The sequence below is a fragment of the Larus michahellis genome, chromosome 3 (assembly GCF_964199755.1).
Source record: "Larus michahellis chromosome 3, bLarMic1.1, whole genome shotgun sequence".
Taxonomy (NCBI): domain Eukaryota; kingdom Metazoa; phylum Chordata; class Aves; order Charadriiformes; family Laridae; genus Larus; species Larus michahellis.
In genome coordinates, this window is record NC_133898.1 from 9,305,945 (window position 1) to 9,322,985 (window position 17,041).

Genomic DNA, 17,041 nt, shown 5'->3' on the forward strand with positions numbered 1-17,041 from the left:
CTCCATCAGAAACTGTCAGGTGACTTTAGGCCAAGAATAACCATTTGTTTCAAGGAATTTTTTTTCCATATTGCATCAAATGACAATAGCAGGATAGAGCTAGGACTTCCCTGGCTGCTAGCAGATAGATCACAGCCATAACCAGAGGGAAAGTCACCTTGAAGTGTAATGCAATTCCCAGACCAGTCAAGGCCCAGAAGAAATCCATTTACAGCTAAGAACTATATAAATATCACATGCAAAAGAATGCCAGGACAGTAATGTGAGAAGGTGAGAAAGGAAAACGGACTATTAAGAGAAGGGAAATGAGGAAATACAGCTCAGGGATTCTTTCGTTAGAAGAAAAAGTAGTAATGAATGAAGCCTGATGTGGGGCACTGTATTTTGAGATGTTCCTCAGAGAGCCAGGGAAGAGGTTGCAGCACTGCCTGAAATAGAAAAAAAGATTTTCTTGCTTTTGGCACTTCATGATTTCAAATGGAAACCGGATCTAATACCAGGTATACTAATTTAGTCTTAAGTAAGGGACCCAGCAGGGAAAATTATAAATGGTGGTATAAACGAGGAGACAAACTTTTCTTCAATAACTAGACATTTAGCTGGATAATCCCTTAGGATTCCTCCAATTCTAGATAAATTCTTGCCTGGCCCAAATCAGAGTACCCTTCAAGCCTTATTTGTACCCTTCTGAGAAGTCCTAAAAGGGCCACTGCAGCTGCTACAGGTTTCAGGAACCTTCATCAGTGCTATTTCAAATGAGCCTCACCTGGCACTCCTGAAACAGGGGAAAAAAAGAACAGGGAAAAGGGGAAAAATAAAGGATAATTGAGAGAACACTGTATGATCTCCTACACTACCTCAAGACTTACTGTGTCCTAACTACTGAAGCTCTTGCCTACTTCCAGAAGTGGATGCAAACCTAGATGTCAGCTGAGAAGTGGGCGTATACAGCAATCCCCAGAACTAGAGTATGCAAAAAAACCATCCTCCAAAGTCAAAGTAGAGCAGTGTTATCAAGAATTGTCATATTGAGGGGCACCTCTTAACAGAGCTCATTTCATGAGCCACTTCTAAACCTGTGTGTAGGCATCTGTGGTTCTTCAGTACTCCCGCGCCAACATCTCTGGTTGCTCCAGGGGAAGAGCGATGTGAGGTAGTCAAGCACCTTTGGTTAATGTGCTAGAGGAAGGCAAAGCAAGCCGACTGGCTGATTTTGTACAAACTACTAGCAAGTGCTTCTCTGTGAGACACAAACCCACTATGTACTAGTGTGGTGAACACACACCAACAGACAACTGAAGAGACCCCTTCCATCCTAGGAATTTGTAGGCAAAAGTTGTAGTGAACTGAAGTTTTGAAATTGCCACAAGGAATGATCAAGTTGGAGGAAGATTCCTGCATCCTCCTCCATAATATACTGTTTTCAGTCAATCATGTGGCCCCCAAGCACTTGTACATTAAGATTTTTAGCTTGGTTATAGGAAACTCGCGTAACAAAATTCTGTATGAGATCTCACAAAAGGGAAGATGGTATTTATTTAAAAAAAAAAGTCTGGCTACACTGACTTTACTCACTCATACTCTTACACTTATATACCCATAAGTACCAAGTTTTCTTTATCAGAATATTTTATGGCACCAGTTCAGTTCCCCATCTTCTTGGCACCTTAGGTTAGTTCCTCCTCTTTATTTGAATGAAATCACACTTCTGGCATTCTGTAGCCATTAACATACCTTTCCTTTTAGCCCTTTAGTTCTACTGTTTCCTTTGGAGCCACCACAAATACTTCTTTTTCCCCTTACTAATCTTAATATAGCTCTACATATTTTTAATAGAAAAAATCTCTATGTATTAAGTTCCAGAAACAATTATAGTATTAGAGCTACAAGTAATTGTAGCTACAGGCAATTCGAAATTGTGATATACAAAAATCAGCAAATAAATTCTTAAGGTAGCATTTGTGAAGTGATCACAAAAACCATCAAACTGTTTCTTGTTGGGAAAAAAATTACATCTTACCTACTAAGCACATTTGTCCCTTGGACCAATTCCGGACATGTAACATTGTGCAAACAAAAAAAAAAAGAGGCATGAATAATATCTACCAAGGCTGACCTCAGTTTTACAAAGTGTTTTAACAGTCACCAATTGGGCAAAACAAGAGATCTAATCATCTTATTAGGGGAAAAAAAACCCCAACACAATTTTTTTTCAGAGAACACACTTCTGCACATAAATTATTTTATCAAGGCTATAGATACAGTGTGCAGCATCTGCTGAACAGGGTGTTACATTCGTTTGCTCAGTCCAGTTCTTTGTCTTGGTGGAAACAAGTAGGAATTCATTCTATGCAAGGAATAAATCCGTAACAATGCTTAAATCGCCAGCAGAGCCAGGAGACAGCAAGGTATACAACAGCACCAACACTCTGTCCCAGTAAGGACACCTGACATGCAGATTAGTCACAACAGGCATGTTTTATTGATTATAGCCTGTCATATGACAGCCCCTCTGCTATTTATGTACAATTAGCATCAAGTTTCATCCTGGGCTGTTGCCACTTTGGATTTAATTTTACTTGGACTTGACGACACATGAATACATCTTCTACAGTTGTATTCCTTGGTGCGAGAGCTGTTTTCTCTTGCAATTGATGGGACAGATTTTCAATAAGGACATAAGAGTACTGCAATTCATAATTTGTGCCTTTAATCCACTGCTTTCAAAACGCACACGTCACTAGTCTCAGGCTCAAAAAAACATTTCAGGCAAGGACACAGACATGAACTCAGATTAATGCTTTCTTTAGCTTTTCACCCACAGAGTAAGCTGAAGTTAATACTTTACAGTGTTCATTTGTACCTGCATTATGGCCAGCTCAGGAGAAAGCCAAGCTAGATCTGCCAGAAGCATGAGTAATCTCAATAGAAAATAACGTGGGTGGGTCAGGCAGCTCGCTCTCAAAATGCAGGGACCAGGCTCCCTGACTATTAAACCAGTTTCTCAAAGGACATCACATTCCTCAATGCCTGAAAACACTCGAGAGCTGCAGAATGCCAGCCCTGTGTTGAAAAGAGAGGGGCAGTGAAGGCCCTCAGGTACCTGTTTGGATTTCTTCAGAATCTGAAAAACAATATGGTGTCCTTTAACAAAATAAAAAAAAAGTTACAAAAAATCCACATTAGCCCTGTGCGATTGCATGTTGATTCAGCCATTTTGTTGAGTTTGCTAAAAGGTGGTATCCAGTTAAACATCAAACTCCAGAGATGTGTGGGTATCAAATACTATAATCAATAGAAACGCTTTAATTGGCACTCACAGTTAAGAAGGAGACAGAAACCTGAAGGAAATCCAGGCTTTGCTACTTCACAGACCCAGCACAGTGCCACGTAGAGTTAACCAAGCTACTTTTAGACACTATGTCTTCCATATAGGCTTCGTGTTGGGTTTATCAACGCAGAACACGTCCAGTCTTGCTCTTTTTCCCTCACTGCCCTGTGGGCCGTCACCACAGTGCTAAGTTCAAGGGCATTGTGGGAGACGCTGTGACACAATAGGCCCACGGGACAGTACACCATATTGCAATATAGTATGATTGCAGTGTCGCGTACTAGTATTTTGTATTTCTACAGGATGCACAAGCATTATGAACCAACTTTAAATTTCAGGGTCTTTTAAATCATCGTGATGAAATCCCTAAAGAACTAAAGAGATATGGGTAGGGAAGAAGATACACCTGAAATATGAACAACACAGGAAGAAATCTGCATTGGTCTACAAGCTTTCTGGCTGCAAGTACACATATACTGTTTGTTTAAAACAACTAGAGTTAAGATATTCATTTTGGACTCAAATGAAATCACAAAGTTATCAGCTCCTGATACAGTGAAAGGTAAGAAAATAGAAACGTTTGGGTTTTCTTAGGGTGAGGGGCCGGTTTAAAAGTGTTCCATCCAAATGCATATAGTTTTTTTTACTTTGAGACAATCTGCTACCCTAAGCAAGATTTCTTCCCAGACCACCGGCTAACTATAGAGAGAAATTCAAACCAATTAAAACCAATTCAAATTAGAGTTTCCAGCTGAGAACTGATGGTAGATCCCTTCTACCTCTCTTAAGTAGGTCATAGAGTACTCCTCATCAGTACCAGCATGTTATTCTTTTCATCTGTGGCCACTTACTGGCCAGGAATGGATTTTAAGTGAAGTCCATAGCCAAAACACAGTGTTATGAAGTGAACTGCAATAAGCTACAGTACTGCTAGAGATGACCTTCTGCAATCTCAAGGAAAGCTAAACAAATAAACAAACCCCTGCAAGCCATTACCACTCTGCCAGGCTCACACTAAACAACCTCATGTACACAGATAGTATCCAAGTTACTCTGAGAGCAGCCGGTGCTAATATTGGCAACAGAACCTCCATTGAAATACGGTTGTGACAGAGATCACAAATCATCTCCGGCAGCATGCAGAGAGACTGTTCAGAACTGGAAAAGTAATGCTGATTTGCGAGCCGCTTATTTCCTGCTTTGTCTTGAAGGTATCAAACACTGTTTAAGCTTTAAGAAAAAAAGAAACAGACTTTGCTCTCAAACATCCTCAGAGCAATAAAAGATCACCCTCCTTTTTACCTTTCTTAATGGAGCTACGTATTCAGCTAAGCCGCATGTTTCAGCATCACCTCTGAGTGTTCTACGCCGCAAGTCTGACATATCTTCCTACGGTCAGTCAATACCACAGTAAATTTGTGGTGATGGCACACAAGGGCAGCCAGAACTGAGAACTAGGTTTTCAAATTGAACAAGAATTTTTTGTATCTAGGGCCTAAAAAAGAAAAGGAGATTTTTTTTTTTTTTTGCATTTAGTCATCTGGTTGATGGACAAAACTTACCCTTCCACATGATGTAACCGGCTGGTCTGTTATAGAATGGGATTCCTCACTCAGCAAGGAAACTTCTAGAGAGGTTAAATGGCATCATTTGTGCCTGGATTTTTTTTGCCCTGGGGGTTTCTCAGAAAGCACATTTCCCTGCATGTATTGAGACTTCACAGTGAAGTGTCAAGTGTCATCTTTACTTCAGTCTTCATGGAAAAGACTGTGATTAGATATTTACTAAATGGGGACAGAGATTCAGCTCAGAATATTATTTTTATCCCAGTTTCCCTGATACGGCAATAGACCGCTCATGAAAAGCGGGCAGTGTCTGTTCAAATGGTCAGAAACAAGACTAGAAAGGTCTTAGCCCTTTTTCCATTTGGTCACCTGGCGGTCACCCACAGACCTTACCACTATGGTATTGTATGGAGCAGTTCACGAGGAAGGCCAAATCCTAAGAGTCTCGTGGGTAGTGCAGATCATGAACAGTATAGAAGTTTGGAGCTGGACTGATGTCTAGAAGTTCTCTTGCTCTCTTTACCACAGAGCTGAGTAGCCATTTAAATTAGCCGAAATCAGACTGCCTAAAGCTGTCTTTCCATGTAAACAGCAGAAAAGAAGCACTGAATAAAAGCATTGAAGTAATGTTTGAAATGCTGCAGTTATTGCACGAGGTTGTCTTTAGTGAGACAAGTAATTCTTTCCTAGACTCAGCGTTAACATGCTGTCGCTCACAAAGCATGCAAAATAGTAGCAAGTGATAAATACCACTTTTCAGTAGTTTGCAAGACATCTGTGTAGTATATTCCCAAAGCTTGTCTATATGATTCAATTTTAATGTGTGCTTGTTTTGACCAGCACTGTAAATCACATCTCCAGTGATAATCTAGGCTGCTGGTATTTCAAATCGTCTCTACTGCATCAGAATATCTTGAGTTTAGTGATACACTTTCCAGATACTTATAACCATATTGGTTGCTCTGTATTTTAAAACACTCTGAACTGACAACATGCCCTGCCTGAAATTTTAAATTGCTCCAACTCTTTTCTTTTCTGATATGAGAGTTTCTACAAAGATGCCGATATTCAAAAATACCATAAAATATGTCTGTATCATTGGGTGTATCTAAGCACTACAGCCAAACCACTTTCAGCTTCATGATAGACTAGATTACTGCCGGTTTAGGTCTCACAAAGTTCCCAAGATCAGCAAGTTCCTGACCACTTTCCTGTCTTACCACTGCCTTTGTGAGCCGCCAGAGATTGATGGCTGGGAGAACAAATTGGGGTGGGGTAGGTTAAGCTTGTATATTTGATAAAGAACTGTATGGATCACTACAAGGTGTGCAAAGAGGAAAAGCCATATTTATCACGAATTAATTTAACATACTTTGCAGGAAGGTCTTTGGTACTGACTGTGGTAAAGGCTGCGTTTCATGAACACTTTGAAAGTGTTTTTGAAGAAGCCAAATGATATAATAAGAGAAAGGATAGATCAATGTAACCCTTCTTCACTGCCAAGTCATCGAAACAAAAAGCCAATGCTCAGCCCATGTTATCAGGTCTTTCTCCATTTTAAATTATCTCCCAGGTTAATTTTCTGCAGGACTTCAGCTAAAGGTGAGTCAAGTATAGGTGCAGTGGGAGGTGCCTAGGGTTTGTGCACCCCACACAGCAGTTATGCCCCTAAGCCATGTGATATGGCTGCGGATGACTAATTCCAACGAAAGGAAGACAGGCAGGGAAGCAGAGAGCAGTCTTGCAGCTAAGGAACCAGAAAATAGTCTGCAGCTTGCTTCTACAAGACTCCATGATGCTGATTAAAAGCCACTTGTTATGTCTGACCCTTAGCTCCTCATCCCCTCAGAATGGGAACAATAAGGGCACCGTACCTCATTAATTTAAACTACAGCTTTTTGTGGCAAGAAAAAGAATGTCATAGTGTGCCTGTCATAGGTACCTAATTCTGAGCAACACCTGTTACAATGAGAGCCCAGACTTAAGGCACTACTGAAATATACACAACAGTTTACAATAAGGAGAAACCCATCCTTTCCAAATAGCCAGACCCAAAACCTGCTGCACGACCCTCAGCTCCAGCTACAATTGTAACACATGTTTCACAAGGTTATTTTTTTCTATACTTCCTTTTTATTTTGGAGGTTGGCACTAGTTAATGAAACTTGTTTGTATCTGTAGCCCATGCATTCAGAATGCATCGGGGAATTATTACCTCATGCTGGTCAAACAATTCACTGATTTGTTTACAGAAAAACCGTGCTAAATAGCTGGACTGTTGTCACAACCCTTCACCCAGATCTTTTGATAGCGGTTACTAGAATGTCACGTAAAAATAAATTAAACAGCATTGAACTACTAAAACAGTTAGTGTAACTAGAAAGATAAATTCCATAATATGTCTAGCAAATGAAGTGCTTTGACAAATAGCTCTTTCTTGTGGAAGAATGACAGTTTTACACTAGCATTTACCACTGATTACCGCTCTGTATCCCTATGAAATAGATACAAGCAAATATTATTGCATAATGCATATGTATGGTCAGGTACAAGACACAGTACAGGACTAAAGACTCTACAGTCAATTCTTAACAAAGCCTGTTCCTATTTCTGTAGATCGCTTCTCTCATATTGAGTCATGCTTGCTATCATTTTTCTGCAGAATTATCATGCTTAAGATCATGATCCTTTTCAGTGAACAAATACTGGTAAAACAAATGTTTGCAGAACCTGATACTATAAATAGCAGATTTACAGTAGGGTGCGTAAAGCAAACTTCAAGTGCGCTCTGTCTATTCTACGCAGAATCTCTTCAGCAAGTATCACATTTCCGAAGGAGCGGGGCAGTTCTTGCAAGAGAAGCAACCTGCAGCCCAGCTAAGGGCTGTAAATTTCCACTGCCCAGCCTGCTCCTCATTGTGTGCCGCCAGGCTGGCCCGACCTTCCAGCAGCGCAGACCCTCTGTGCCACCTTTACGGGCATTCCAGCAGCCCTCCACACTCCCTGCACAAGGTTACAACCAGGGAGATGAGGAGGAGGAAAGTTGAGATGAAAAGTGAAAGAATTTCAGCAGGAGATGAAATGCGGAAGTGAGGTGATTTGCTACACAGTTCCTGACGCAAATATGAGACTGATCTAATCCAGTTTCCAGTGAAGTTTGTAGTGTGGTTACTATAAAGCAAGGAGAATCAGGCTCTTGGCCAGTTATTTTGTCATGACCACAGAGCACACTGAGAACATGCATCTTTGCAGTTAAATCTCTTACCTAATTGGCACATGTGAACATGTTACTGATTTTGCAAATCAGGGCCCTAAATACAGAGCCCTCTACTGCAGGGAGAAGAAATGTCTTAAATCCACGCAGCTTTTTTTTTTTTAAATAACCCCCCCATGCACTTTTTTTTTTTTAAGACAGCTTTAGAAGGAAGGATACATACTTCTCTCTTTCCTGTCCTTCCTACCACCAAACCTTCCCTTTTGATACACGAAGAATCCAGCTCCTACCCCCTATCCTGTCAGACCCCCAGGGAGCGCAGCCACTGTCTGCGCAGCTGTGCTATTAGCCCCCCCACAAACAGAGCGGGAGCCAGAAGAGGGGCAGAGCCATGGGAATAGCAGGGCTGCACACACTGCTTGTACCAGAGCGCTCTGCTCTCACATCCAGATCAGGAGAATCGGATATCTGCTTCGAAGGAATGCTCACTCCTTTGTCATCCTTTACCTGTCCTTACCTGCTAACACAAACTGTTTCCAAAGGGCTGGACTCTGTGCTAAGCTCCTTTTAGCTCACAGATCAAGGTTATAAACTGTAGGAGCAGAGAGAAGCCTGATTCAGAGTTTGCTGGGCTTTAAAATGCAGCTGCCTGCTCCCTGTTGTCCTGGAACAGGGAAAGGGGTGGTGGTGCCATCAGGTATGTGAAAGACCCTGCTGTATAAGGAGTAACAGAAGCCATATGGTCAAAGGAGGAGCTTGGGATCGCTTTTTTGGACTGACGCTAAGAGCAGGGCTGTACAATCAATATAGAAGGCAGCAAAAAACACAAAATGAAAGTTTCACTTGGTGGGATGGTGAAGTGTGCCTCCTAATGTGCACAATATCAGGCAAGACATCAAGACAGAGAGGAGGGTTTGATGCAAGATTTAGGGAAGCTGTCCCAAGCTTGTTAGGCCCTAGTGAGTCAGCCTGTGCAAAGCTTAGTTTTAATGACAATAGAAGCACACGACATACTTTGTTGCCTTACCACATCCCATGTTCTGCTTCCACTGTGTTTTCAGGTACAAAACAAAATCCAGAGCGATTAACTCAATTTGATTTTAGTCACAGCAGTGAACATTTTACTCACAGGGAACACCATAAGACTTCTTGCAATCCAAGGCTCTGGTCAATCCTCTCTCCGGTCAACAGAGTTCCCGTGGATGAATGACACCTGCCAAAGCCCAGAGTTATGTATGTGGTGGAACCATTGAAGCCAGAACAACTTATTAGTGATCCACAGTAATTAATGGACTTTTTTTCCCCCAAATATATTATTTCCATATAGCCCAGAACTACCCTCTGCCTTTGATTGCTCTCACCAACACAACAATGGGCATCTCCATCTGTTTGATCCCCTTTCTGAAAGCGGGTCCAGTACTTCATAGTTGAGCACTACACTGCATCACCCTGTGAATTTGGAGCATGGGTCATAGCTCCTTTTTTTCCATTTCACTTATCCTCTGAGGCCCCGTAGTCTCAGGAGGTCTAACACTCACAATTGATACTGTTCTAAGGGCATATTTTTTCCACTGACAGTAATTTCTATGATTAATTCTTAGATTAATTCTTAGATTCTATGATTAATTCTTAAACCAGTATTATCCCATTATCTCTTCTCCCAAAGGGCATTTAACTCCTTTTAACCTCGTGACTGAATGATAGAAGGTATTAAGACTCATTGCAATTGGCTTTTCATAGCCTTCTGCAGTATCTTATCTGGTCTTCATCATGCTAGTCGCCTTCAAGATGTCCCCCCCCAATACAAAATAAAACGAACTCTGTATTGACAAACCTAGGTTAAGAATTGGTGATTGTTGCTTCTTTTCTTGTCTCAGCAAGAAGAAAGCCTGCTATGCACCATGAATCCTTCTGCAGATGTTTTTACAGCAATAGTAGACCTTGGGACCCTGCTGTTGGAATTTAATGAGAACCTGCCTGTTCCTGTCACAAAGGCAGCCTGTCGAGGGACCAATACCACTTTTATCCCTTTGCTAAAAAAAGGAAGACCTGTTACTGAAACAACAAAATAAAGATGCCATCAGAAAACAAGGACTTGAGGGTAGGGTTAAATGTGAATATAAAACCAATAAAAACAACGCAAAATAAATATATTTACTACCACATTGTCTTGAAATGGATGGACTTGCTAGAAACATCCTACCTACGTAGTTATTTAGTGTTCAGACAGTGCAACCCAGTAGTGCCCTGGACTGGAAGGACCCCAGGCGCTACTGCAAAGATGTTAGCAGCTGGCACTGTCAGCAGGCTACACTGTGGCTTCAGTTCATTCTTTGTGAGCCACTTTGTACCTCTGAAATTACACTTGGTGGGGTTGTGTTTGGTTTTTTGGTTGACCTTTTTTTTCTTGGGGGGGGGGGGGGGGGGGGGGGAGGCAGGGCGGCACACACGCGGAACACAGGACAGGGAGGAACTGTAAAACTCAAAGTAAAAATTAATCAGCAAGCTTCAAAGATACCGCCACCCAGAAGAAAGCATTAGAGGAAGACACAACTGTCTCTCTTCATTCCTAGAATTCCTAAAGGTCTAAGGATATATTCTGCTTCAATTTCTGGCTTCTCTTAATACTACAGAAACCACCATCAACCCATCTATATTTGGGGCACATGCAAGAAGACTGTGCTAAGGCTAAGACTAAGGCATTTCGCTCAAAAGGAAACTTGGTCCGTGTTAAAGAACCTTACAAATGTATGTACACATAACATATGTAAGCTGTGTGGGAGTTTTGCCAATTATATCCACAATGGCAGGACTGAAATGCAGAGGAACAGAAAATGTATTTGTAATTTAGGAAGAAGAAACAAAATCATTAGCAAAAAAGCACTCCCCATCTGAAATGAATTAGCTGCAAACTAGGTAAATAATGATTCCTATTAATTTGAGGGTCTTTTCTTGCAATGAATAGATGTGAGTGTACTGTGTAGGTATTTGTAAATCCCCAGAATCAGACTGAGCTGCAAGTCCTTTGGAACTCAAGCCAGCAATGCTTTCATGAAAATTTGTTAAAAACCACTACTTTTGAATAATTGTGATGCAGTAGTATCTACAAGAAAATGTTTGTATAAACCTGCAAATTTTGGATCATCTATAGCTCTTTTCTCCCAATTTTCAGGAAACTGCAGACAAAGCATGTTTAGTACATTAAAGAAGGTAAAAGTTAGCTTCAGAACTAAGCAGCAGTTTCCACCTTGCCCAGAGTAAAGGAGCAGTTTATTTCTCCCAGCAATACAAAGTAGGTTAGATTTAGATTCCTGCCCAAAACAGCTGTCTATAATACTTCCCACTGTAGTGAACCTAACCCAAATTCATAGCCATTTACAAAAAGCTTAAGAGTATAAAGAAAAGTCATTAAAGAGGGGATAAGAAGGAAGAGGGGAGTTAAGACCTTCTTCTGGTTTAGACAATGAAAAAGTGGGATGTGCCAGAGTCCTACTGGAAATACATTTTCAGCCTTGCTACTAGTTGGAGCTAGGGACATGGAGCTGTAGCCACCTTGCCTCTCGCAGGCTGTCAGATACAACTTGATATTCCTCTAACAATAATATCAAAAAAACTCCTAGAAAATTCCAGCAGACTTGGAAGGGAAAAATATATGAAAAGTTATGCACAGGCACAAGAATGTTGGAATTCAACTAACTTCAAACAAGTTACACGGACAACTATACACTTCACTTTTATGAGTCATAGTTCTGACTGTAGTAGCTATTATGCCACAATAATTCAATAATTAACTATTTCCCTCTCTCCGTGAAAATTCATGTTAACTGTGCACTTACTGCAGTTCACTTTCCCAGGCACAACAATCAGTCACAAAGCAGCAAAGATGACTGTTTTGGGCATCTACCTGCAAAAAGGAATAAATTTGAAAAACTGAATATTTTAATACCTTTACATATCATTGCATTTAATCCACCTTTTCATACTTAGATAAAATCCTGCCCTTCTGAAATCAATACTCTTTTTGCTTAAATTGATATTTGTGCTTTAAAGTGCAATCTAACATCAACGAATTTACTGTATTGATTTTTATACTGTGTTTGTAGCTGGTAACACAGATATATTAATACATACATATGCATTTTGGTAATTCCAAGTTAACTAGAACTTAAAGGATTTTAATATTCTGCACCTCCAACTTTTCAAATTACATACAGTTAGATCACCCACTATAATACGTGCCAAAACTAGCTCAAAAATAAACTAAAAGCCCTTTGCAAATGAGGTAAATACCTATCTTACGGACAGGGCAAACTAAAGCAACATGAAGGGAAGTGTTTTACTAGGAGCAGATCCAGAGCCTCCACCTTTCTAAGGCCAGGTGTCTACCCTGTAGGCTACACTTCACCTGAAAATGAGCCCTTGACTGTGTAAGCAAGAGAAGTATCTGGACCCCTGAACAAGATACTGAAGCGTACAATCTTCTAATATGTAAAGTTTTTTTTCCCACTAATACTTTCTTGGAGTTACTCCCTTTGTATAGAACAACTATAACTAGACTACGCCATTGGAGCATTTGTGGATCCACTGTTTATGCCCTTGAGAGGTAAATATGTAAAACACACCAGTGAAAGAAACAAAGCTCATCGCAGAATAACATTTGTAATCAGAATGTACACAAAACATGAAAAATCCACAAGTGATAACATTGATGATACTGAAACAACTAAGAATCAAACGTGAAATCTGAGCTTCATAAAAATCACAGAAAATACAATAGCCTATTATTAGGCTGTAGGATACAAAGACATTTCAGCTAAAAGGCCTTATGTAAGACTGCACTGTGCTATACTGACATTCCCCCCATACCAGCAGCTTTATTACTCCAGGCTTAACACAGAAATAAACAGCAGAGAAAATCCGTAAGGGAGAATGTGGGGGGGGGTTTATACTCTATTATAAGTAATGGAATATTGTAATTATGAATTATTGTAGAAAAGTATGACTCTCTAACGTGTCTAGACAAACTGTGTTCACATTCATAGCACAGTCTACACCATCAACTTTGACCGTTAAATTCTGTTAAAACATGACTGACCTAGCTGTAAGAAACGTTTCCAGGCTCTATCAAAATTAGAATAAAGACGCTGTAGGGCATGGTTGGAAAGGCAGGGGTCAGAAAAGGGTTAATGTACTAGTTTGCACTTTGAATTAGCAATGTTTAACATTAGTTAGCACTTAATATGTAGAAGAAATAACAATAAAAAAGTGCTAGTTATTTATGGTGAGTTTCCTTCTTTCTCCATGCTGCACGCTTCAGTTAAAGTTACAATTCAGCCTCTGAATTGAAATGCAGATCCAATCCAGACCAGCAGATGGCACAAAGTATTTATTTCACTATGTTCATCACAATATTTATTGTAATGTCACAGAATCACCTATTCTCTTCAAAATAGTGTATCATACATCCCTCTAAGCGTAGTCAATCCTAAGACATTATAGTCTTTAAATGAATTAATAACCAGTTCTAAAAACATTTAAATATATAGCACTGAACGAAAATTTATTATATACATATCAAGAGCAAATAATCCTGCAATAAAGTTATTAAGCAAACACATTTTGCATTTTAATCTTATTGCTTATTTGTAACAATTGTTAATAATCTCAAATATGAAGTAAGAACTTGTTCAACACTGCAAAAATGAATCTAACATAAGAAGGCCTTACAGTGATAGGTATGCAAGAAAAATATGCTGGTGAAACTTTTAACTTCAAGTAAATCTATACTGAAGTGACTACAGGTGAAAATGACAAATGCCAGGAAACAATCATAGCAGTTGCTAAAATATCTTGTGTCTTAGAAAATAAATTTAAAAAACCCCAACACTTTTACCTGATTTGTATTACTTCTGCCCTTCTAAACTCACAATGAAGGAAAAACTAACCATTTATTTTAGAACTAGGTAAAGATTTAAAAAAAAAAAACCACTAGCAAAAAAAAAATCAAACCTTTAAGAAAAACCTAAGCAAATTTGACATGGAAAAAATCAAGAGCACTAAATATTTGCCTAAAGCAAAAAAATCTAATGGCTTATAACCAATCATACAATAGCATCTATGAAATCCACATCATTTCCATGCCAAGTGAAACAAGCATTACCCAGTGTACAAGACAATCAGTAGGGTTTAAATGCCTAAATATTTGCAGCTGAATCAGTTCATCCACAGGCACATTTCCAAGTATACTTCTGTATAAATCATTCATGACAGAGACAGTCAGGGGTTATCAGGTTCTACAGAGGATCTTCCCCAACAACAAGAAAAATAGACACTTGCATATAGATAGACTGTTTTTATTTTTATTATTTCAAAAAGAACACACACTCCTGAAACATACCAGTTGTTTCCTTTGCTATTACAAATATGTTCTTGGAAAGAAAAGAGAATAAAGGAAGTGAACTACACTGAAATAGAGGGCTGGGGCATGTATTTACCTCTCATGTTCTGTAAAGCATGATGCTTGCTATTGTACGATTTTGTCAGAATTCTTGGAATACTACAGAAAGAAGAATCAGGCTACCTGACTATTTTCTAAGTTGCAAAGATAACCTATAGCTACAGAATTATAGGATTTAATGATACTTAATTGCATATTTTCAAAGAAATATTATGACATCACATCACTTTACAGGACAAATCACTTAGCTTTATAGCTGCTACTCACTGCAGAAGCACATATTATAAGCTATGCAATCATGGGGTAAATTACATTCATATCTGTTGGTCAAATTACAGCTTAATAACATGACAAAACATATAAATAATGTGAAGATCCATGGTTTAATTACTTTATTAAAAAGTAATTTATCTAATAATTATGAAAAAGAAAGAAGCAGCCGGGTCTACCGGGCTGGAATATACAAGCAAGAATGTTTTTCTGCACTGAGCCAAGAACTTGTGAACTAAAATGTTAATAGTAAGAGCATCTTGATTTTTTTCCTCTAATCCAGTACAACTGCAAGCAAAGCCCCAGGCAGTGCTTGTCCCTCCCACCTCTCATTGGATCTAGCGATCATGGAGATCAGTTCAACAGGTTGATCTGAAAGGAAAACTTTGGTTTTGACAGGTTTGTTTTCTGCTGAACCAATCCATTTTGTGCCACATGCTTGCTAGATCCAATGCAAGGGGAGAAAGAGGGAACGTGCGGCCAGGAGTGGAAATGCTTTTCCACACCAAACCCTAGTTATACTAGATTAGGTGTACAGCCCAACTAATGACTCATTAAGAAGTCATTAATTTAGTCTGGGACATTTGACAATAGAATATTTTGATGGAAATATTTACAATTTTACAGATAAAGACAGAAATAACAGACATTTGCTCACTGCTGCAAAGAAACCATAGGAGCTAACTAAATGACTTCATGAAATTTAGTGCCATGTTTCCAAAGCAATATTATAACACCACCATTTTGCAGGGTAAATACCCTAGTTTTATTGCAGGGATGGACAGTTGGACTTCATTCCTGAACATCTCACACATCCATAAAGCATTTCCAGGTTGAAGTGGGGAGCAGTAACCTGGTAAACAACCACAAGAGATTTTCCCACTTGTCATTCCCAACAATGAGGCCAAGGTTCTAAATTCACTGATCGCAGCTTACTTGGCAGTACATATTTGACCCCCATGAGCACGACTACTTCTGTTGCATTAGCCTGAACACATGATGTGGTGTTTATGCCTACTGCAGGAAGACATGCTATGCCTGGTTTAGCATAGCAAAAATTTTAATAATACATTTGATCTGGCAGAGTGAACTTGAATAAAGCACTGCTTAGCATCATGAGACTGCTCTGTTTTGACTCAGTCCTAGGTGCACTAAAAACAGATTTATTGTCCTGTGAAGCCATGGTTCATTCAAATTCCCCCTCTCAAAGCAGGCTGCAGGAAAGCACATGTTGCTCAACAGTACCTTTTGAAAGTCATATACCTTCAGACTGATTGTAATACCTCACATCAAGGAATGGGTCTCCAGTAAAGATATTCCAGAGGATTTTATTTACCTATTGGCATAGCTTCGCAAGCCTGCTACCCTTGCTCTTGGCTCAGGTGATTTCTGAAAATACACTATGCCCTCCCTTTTTCTTCTGTATCCCTCTGGAAGTAGAGCTTGATGCTTTGCTGCTGTCAAAGCCTAGAGAATCTGTGCTGGTGGCAAATACCACAGATACATCCTTTGTACACAAAGCTTTTTACCTCCCTGCCACCTTCTCACTGCACGTCATCTTAAGACCCATACCAGAGGGAGCACAGACTCATTGGAGTGTAACTGCTTCTGCTGTGAAGAGGACCTGCTCCTCCTCTGAACTGCTGTTTTGCTGAGGAAGGCAATGAAGGCAGCCTTCACAATTTTGATCATCCCACAAAGGGCTGAGGAGGGAATCAGAGACACCAGAAAATTAACAGTAAGCTGAGGCAAACATCTGTCCGTCTCGAGGACGTGTGAATTCACTCCTGACTGCAGCAGTTCCAGCTGAAGAGGCTACGCTGTCTCTCCACCTAACTCACACATTTCTCTGTAACGCATTTCTGCTAAACTGAGCTGCACTGGTGTATACCTGCTAATAGAGCTGTTTATAGTAACCCACCTCATTTTGATTTAAATGGGTTAGAGAATGGTCATAGAAAAAGCTTAGTTGGCAGTTCTGAAAAAAGTAGTAACAGGGATTAGCAACCTCTTTAACTGACATGCAGCAGTACTGATGGTCCTTTATGGTGGAAACAGACGACAGTCACTGTACTTGCCCTCAAGATAAGAGAAACTTCTTTCCAGACTGAGTAAATCGTCAGTGTTCCACTCTAAAGAAGCAGAATAGTTACCTAATATTGAGGTTCTGCTTCTAACAAGGCATCCTGTCAGTGGCAATTTCC

General features: G+C 39.8%; 1 long non-coding RNA gene across 2 annotated transcripts in view; it reads right to left on the reverse strand.

Annotated features, from left to right (window-relative positions):
• The window catches only part of LOC141740219 (uncharacterized), a 33,579-nt gene extending 21,567 nt beyond the window's left edge, over positions 1–12,012 (reverse strand). For both annotated transcript variants that reach the window (XR_012585916.1, XR_012585915.1), the window contains exons 1-3: positions 11,947–12,012; positions 9,945–10,165; positions 9,240–9,323 (exon numbers count right to left, since the gene is read on the reverse strand). This is a non-coding gene — a long non-coding RNA (uncharacterized LOC141740219). The remainder of the gene's footprint in view (positions 1–9,239; positions 9,324–9,944; positions 10,166–11,946) is intronic.
• Between the last annotated feature and the right edge of the window lie 5,029 nt (positions 12,013–17,041).